This window comes from Schistocerca serialis, chromosome 12 (genome assembly GCF_023864345.2).
Source record: "Schistocerca serialis cubense isolate TAMUIC-IGC-003099 chromosome 12, iqSchSeri2.2, whole genome shotgun sequence".
Classification (NCBI taxonomy): domain Eukaryota; kingdom Metazoa; phylum Arthropoda; class Insecta; order Orthoptera; family Acrididae; genus Schistocerca; species Schistocerca serialis.
This window is the reverse complement of record NC_064649.1, coordinates 2,301,204-2,308,965: the sequence shown is the minus strand read 5'-3', so window position 1 is coordinate 2,308,965 and position 7,762 is coordinate 2,301,204.

The window sequence follows — 7,762 nt, the reverse complement described above, 5'->3', positions numbered from 1 at the left end:
ACTATATAAAAGATTCGTCTCACTTAAAAAAAAATAAAATAAAATAAAAAAAAAAACTTGTTATTTTTATCCCAGTCTGCAATTATCAGACAAATGGATGTTTTGTTTGACTGACAACAATTTACTACAACTCAAGCAAATTCTTACAGTTGATAATCCTTTGCCTTCATCTTTTGACCATTACAGTTTCATTGCAGGTAATGTGTGATATCCTGAAAGAATCATTATTCCTATAAATTGCTTCAGCAATTGAACAGTTATTTGAAATGAATAGCGATTATCATCTTGTGCATATTTGTTTTCAGTAACTTCTGGAAACACTTCTGAGTCAATGTGAAGTGAAAAAATTTCATAAGGTGTTATGTCTTCTGTCTTGATTAGCTCCTCTGTTATTGGTGAAGAAGTGTAAGTTCATTAAAACTTCTTCCAGTTCAGATCATTATCTTTTCATTACATTCACACTAATTCATTTTCTTTTCTTAGCAGGTACACTGGGATTTGACCGTACAGTTGAATTCAAATGTACCAGCAATATCAGTTGCTTCCCCTTCCTGTCTTCTTCATCTGTGATCTGATCAACATCTGGTAGAATGTATGTTCGATCAATGCCATCTGCAACCTCAAGTTCTTCATCTTCATTCAGTATGGCCATAAGTTCTTCAGTAGATAGGGCTTTCGTGTAATAACTAGACATTCCTAAATAAGCAGAAATCCCTGTATGTATTGTCTGCACTCATTTACAGCAAAGCTGTTAAGTTTCAATTTGTAATACGCAAAAGTAAATAAAATGCAAAACTTCAATAAAACTGACTTACCGGTCGTGAATATTTGATCGGAGTTATTGTTCCATCTGTAAACACAATGAAACTGCAACCGAACTGAATGAACATATTTCAAAAATGGCTAACAGTAATAAACTGGTCAACAATGGAATACCAATATATTATTACGGTAGAATGAGGCAGCCGTGTTTCACAAATATACTCGGCTGCCCCAAAGTTGTATAACGCAACTTTATTGTAAATAGCAAAAATATGGTTCGAATTCTAACTGATATGTCTAAATAGTAATGTAGTATGATAACAGAAGTTTGAAACAAGTCCCCGTATAAAATTCGTGTAAGAATCATCGTGTTCTAATTAGGAAAGAAAATGAAAACTTCTGCAATAAAACACACAAATTTATCTGGATGTTTGAAAATTCAGAGTGGTCAACATTATGGTCAGTTACCTAATTAAAATGCCTAAACTGGTTTTTTTTCAGATGTCCTCTGAATGTTGTAATAAATTCGAAATTTGTGCAACTCATTTTATATATAAAAAAATTACAAATGAACTTTTGCATTAGCACTACTTCGCTCCTTAATGGGTTAACTGTATTCCTTGTCTAAATAAACTAGATCACTTGACTAAGATTTACGTTCAAAGATAAGATTAGATTGTGACTTAAGGGACCTTAATGGAGTTGGAACACCCTATCCCGACAATGTTAAATTTAGTGACTTTGCTTCCCTGTATTTCAGGAACCACTGTAGCCACTGACATGAAACTTTTACAGGACATTAAACTGTATGTTCTGAGTCTACTCAACTACAATACTTGCATTTCAGCCACTGCTTTCAGAAATACAATTTTTTAATTACATGGTTAAAATTTTGTGTACTTTCTTGTATATTATCCTAAATAATTTTAATTATACATAACATTATGTTCTTTTTTTAGTTCAGTAGACTCAGTATATGTATGTTATTACTCTGTGAAAATTACAATACTCTACTCAAAGTGGTTTCTGAGATTTAGGGAAAAATGCAACAGAAAATATAAATTTTTCAGGAATGGCTTCTAAAGTTTCGAAAGACTAACTCAATTTTTTATTTTTAGTCACTCTGAAGCACCCTGCACTGTACTGTATATAATCCTCTTGATGTTTCTCAAAGTTTTTTCTTCTTTCTGGACTCCTTAGTGGCCAACCGTGTTTCATCAATGCAAATCTTGTCCATCTGCTCAAGTTCTCTGATGCAGTTTGCTCCAGGATTAATTCCCGTATACTGTAGTACTTTCACCCTACCAATGTTGCCACCATTAAAAGTAGTAACAGTATCGCTGATCCCCCCCCCTCACTTTAGTGTCTTCATTCCAACAAAAACATTTTTTGGTAAGCAAGTCCATGTAAGATTACTAAAGGACTCATTGGGATTTTGTCTGACCATGCAGACACTTCTTCAGTAATTCAGGATTTGCCAGGTCTCTGTATATAGGCTTTTTGATATCCATGACTGCTGCTGGAATGGAGTGTTTATGGCTGTATGAGTAATGGACATTGTGGTAATAGCAGCATGAATCAGGTCCAGGAGGGCAAAGGTGGTGCACTGGTCTTCCACCCGTTGACTGACTGTGGAAGAAGGTAGCCCATACTACCTGCTTCATTTTCAACAAATCCTCAGTATGATTTCTAATGGCCATCCCATAAGACTGCTGTAGTTCTTCATTTTGTCTGCCATGAAGTAATGCACCTAAACATTTTTAACATATTCAACCGGTGTAGATTATATTTAAACAAAAAATTCTTCCTACGAGTTTATAGGTGATATATATTATTTGGAAAATTGCAAATTTTATTGAGAGAGAAATCCGAAAATATGAAAAAAATTATTTTTTCCGTTCTAACACTGGAAGTAATGACAGATATGAAGAGAAGCGAATTATTAAAATTTTTATTATGTAAGTAGTTAAGGAAGTTGGGTTACACAATACTTCTTGTCTAACTGGAAGCCTGTTTTGGCGCATCATAGGATTCACATAACACGTTACACCTTTACCCTCTTAGGCCAATGGACAAGAGTCGTGGAAAGTGAGAAGATAGTTTGGGTAATGTTTAAGTGTGGAACATCCCACTGGGCACTTCAGTTTAACATATGTGCAGATGGGCTGCAGAAGCCACCAGGTCCAGGCGTCGAGGCTCAGCGGTCATCGCACATCTAGCCCCTGTTGGGGAGGCTCACTTACTTTTCCACTTAATGCTTGGAGAAAAGGAGGCATTGGCAGGAATGTAAATGACCAACCAGTTGGAAATCAGACTTGTTAACAGTCATTCTGACTCAGCTATCAAATATCCAGGCATCAGATATATATAATAAAGCTACAAATTATGAGCGATCTGCATCACTTGCAATTGTAAAAATATTGCTGTTACAATACAGAAGAGTTACTGAAAACTTGTTTATGTCATTTGGTAGCTCGGGCAGATTTGAACACTCTCTCCAACTGCAGAACGTTGAGAGACGTCACACTTCACTGTCTCTTGACACGGCACAGTAAGACGGTCACTGCTCTGGAAGTTGATTACTTTGACGGACAGGACACAAAACATTCACATACACGTACATAAGGGTGAAAGATTGTACACGGGATGTATCACACCGTAACCAATCAATCACACGTTAGACTTCAGTACTTTATATACATGTATTAGTCAGTAGTAGTATGGACTTCTAAAAGGATGTCACCTGAGCAGGGAATATCATGGTTGCCAGAAATTTCCTCAAGTGAAATTTCCTGATTTCCAGACAAGTTTTAGCATATTTCCCTGACGAATTTTGAGATTTCAAGGATAAGTAAAGGCTTAAGTTGACAAAACATGTAAGGACTTCTTTATTTCTAAACGTGTAAACAAAAATCCTTTGCAATAAATTGTTTTTAGACGGAGAAAGCAAGAAAAATGGTATATTATGTCTCATTAAGAACACCGATATTTTATTTCAATAAAACAAAATACGTCTGGTGACAAAAATACGCATTTCGATGGAGTTGCAAGGTGAATGTAAAATATCTTCCCCGATTTCGGAAATAATCACAGAAAAAAGTAGGCCTCTCGAAAGAAGTGTAGAAGGCTGGGAAGTGTTGCGTAAACCAACACTATAGCTGAGCGCCAATAAAATGTTGTTTCTACTATGTTCGTTATTGTCAGTTACTACCCACTTTGTTACGTCTATTATTTTACAGGTATTGTGTGGTTTTTCTTCCAAGAAATACACGAGTACATAGCGTACAAACTGCCACAATTTTCTTCTTCTTATTGTCAATACTTTCTAATACATAAACTACTTTCAAAGTGCCAGTATGTAATAGAATAAAGGTCTATAAAACGACACACTATACAATGAACGTGTGGTGAGGCAGTTGCAATTCCTGAAATCCATCACCTGCCAAGCAGCACTGCATTCCTGGGTTTGTGGATAAACCGTGAAAATCAGCCACACACAAACAAACCTGGCTTGCAGGCAGATCAGTGACAGGGCCTGCACATTAGTGGGAAACAGTGAGCTCCAGATTGGTATGCCCGATCCATTAGATACCCACAGGAATGGCCTGCGGTTTTGGCCCGCCGTGAAAGTCCACTGGTGTTGCCAGCTATTTGCAGACACAGTGTTAATGAAATGAGACTGCTGTGATCGATCCATGCAACAGGTAACTTGTGTGAATCGGTACTAATGAGGATAGGTAAGAACTCGCTGTGTAGATTTCTGCTGAGCCATAGACCAGCACACAGAAAAGACAATCACACTCTCAACTAAATTTTTGGCAATAGCCTCTGTCAGAACATGACAGCACACACACACATTCACTCTGACAACTCGTGCACACGTGACCACCGTATCGGGCACTGCATCGACAGTCTCTGGGAATCCAATCCGAATGAATTACTACTAACACCTTCCCGCCTCTCGTTGGCAGCTGCTAGGCTAGCAGCAAGAAGTGGTGGCAGCACAGATTGCAAGCTGAGGGGAGTGGTAGAGAAGGGAGAAGCAGTAAGAATGTGGGAGTAGGGAAGCAGCCCACATACTTAGCTGTGCCCAGCCAGTGGCAATGCACGACATCTCAGTAAACAAACCATTTCACCTACTGAGACGAATGTGTGACTTTACAGCGTTCATTTATTTATTCAAATATCCCTGACATGTTTCAAATTCCCTGACTCCCAAACTTGTGGCAACCCTGTATATTTACCTGACCATGATATACTAGTATCAATTAATAAGATATTACCATTGGCAGAATTTTGTGACTAGGCTAAAGCTTTTGACTGTGTGAAACACGATATCTTGAGCAGAAGTTCCACACTATGGAACAGCTAACACAGCAGGCACTCAATTTTTAATCTTATCTGAACAACAGAGAGCAGTGTGTGTCAGTTTGGTGTTGATCATGCAGCAAAAACCAGACAGAATTTGAGTGCACCAAAACTATTGTGTCCTCTGTCATTTCTGAAGTACATATATGATCTACTTGTAGCAGATTTTGTTGTCTTTCCAGGCAAAACAAGAATAGAAACAAAAATCATAAGTCACCTTTCTGAAAAGGCACCTAACAATGTATCCAGAAACAACTGACGGTTCACGGCAGGTGCATTACCACTGAATTTTGACAATACTTACGTAACTCCCCAAGCTATAAAGGTACAAAGTTTTAGGACTACAGATTGAGCACATCCTTAATTGGAAAACTCACCACCTAGAATTAATGAAGCATATTAGTGCAGCTATATTATCAGTGCAGTTAGCTACTGTTACAGGCAATTTGAAAATTAATGAACTAAGCATATAACTATTCACTAAAAAATTAATCGTTTTCAGCAGAAACACAACTTACAAGTATATTACAGGGCGGTTGATCATTAAACTCTCACTGCTCAAGTGTGGTGGTAGACAATCAAACTTCGTGGAAACATTTGTAAGAACATGTGGAACAGAAAAACTGAACAAACCATTGAAAGAAACGTTTTAGTTTCCACAAGAAAAAGTAACACTTTTCAGTTGCGTACCATGTTTGCAAACATTGCTCAGTGACAAACATCTGCATCCATAACAGTCTGGAACTGCTTTAGATATTACTCTTCTGCTGCCCAAAACATCTCAGTTGCTTCTCTCAGCTTCCGACGTGTGTTAGTCACCTAGTGATAAACTCTGTCCTTAGGTAACTTCGCAGACAGAAATTACACTGGTTCAAATCTGGTGATCTCACAGTCTTGTAATGACCAGCTGACTCTTCTCCTAATGTGTTATGGAGTAACCTTGTCAGGATTATTATTTACACTGGTTCAAATTTGATTATACGCAACCTGTACTTTTAGAAAACAAAAGCATGTTTTAACCACCACCACCACCACCACTACTACTGCTACTACTACTACACATTTATTCATTAATACCCGTGGTCACTACCAGTATTTCTCCTTTTCTGAGAAACAGTGAAATGCACAAATGTAAGACTAGGACTGTGCGTGTAGACTAAGACTTAAGGGGGCGAATGTTACCACAGAAACAAGTCAGGCACATGTATTTGACAACCTGACAGGGTCTAACCGCAGAAAATTACAGTTTTGTTAGTGTTGGACATGAAAAGACATCCTGTGTAACACCACTATATGTCCTCTCTGAAAACTACTTACAACTGATGTTTAGGAACCACACTAATGATGGAAATATACTGGATCTCACGGCAACAAATAGACCCGACGTCTTCGAGGACGTCCACATCGAAACTGGTATAGTTAACATGAAATGGCTGTGGCAACAATGATTACCCAAGTACAACTAAAACAAGCAGAATGATATATAGGTTCAATAAACTAGATTAAAAAAAATCGGCAGTGTTATATCTCAATGAGGAACTTGAAACTTTCAGCATAGGTCAAGAGCATGTAGAGGAACTATGGCTCCAAGTTTAAAAGGATAGCTGACCACACACTGGATTGGTATGTATCCAGTAGAGCAGCTCGTAACGGGAGGCAACCTCCGTGGCATACAGTCACTGTAAGGGGCTGACCGAAGACTTATTTGTTCTAATATAATTCTGACACGGTCACTGAACCTTAGCAGCTATGTTCGAAGTTTTTAAAACTTCTAAAGAAACAGACTACTGCATAACAGATGTAAAACAAAGAACAGGGATGTAGATGGAGAGATGTTGAATGAAATACATTGCTATCAGGAGAGCAATGTGTGATGCCTTCAGTGACTACTGTAGCAGACTATTGTCAGTTAACATTCCACAAAATCCAAAGAAATTCTGGTCATATGTAAAGGCTGTTAGTGGCACCGAAGTTAGTTAACCTAGTGCATGAGACAGGAACTGGAATTGAAGATAAAGCCAAAGCTGAAATGCTTAAATCCATTTTCAAATGTTCATTTACAAGGGAAAACCCAGGAGAATTGCCTCAGTTTAATCCTTGCACCACAAAAAGATGAATGAAAAAAAGTATTACTGAGAAACAATTGCAATCATTAGAATGGAATGAAGTTCCAGTGCCTGACTGAATCCTGTCAGATTCTGTACTGAATGTGTGGCCAAGTTACCCCTCTTCTAACTACAGTCTATCGTAGATCCCTCAAACTAAAAACCGTGCCCAGTTTTTAGAAAAGAAAGGTCACACACATCTACAAGTAGTGATCCATAAAGTACCGTCCAATATCCTTGACATCAATTTGTTGTAGAATCGATGAATATATTCTGAGCTCAAACAAATGAGGTATCTTGAACAGAATGACCTCAATGCACACGAACACAGATTCCGAAAACATCAATCGTGTGAAACCCAACTCGCACTTTTCTCACATGACATACTGAAAGCTTTGGATCAAGACAGGGAGGTAGGTGCAGCTTTTCTTCACTTCCTGAAAGCATTTGACTCAATACCACACGTACACTTTCTGTCAAAAGTACAATCATACGCGGTATCAAGTGAGGTTCGTGACTGGAGTGAG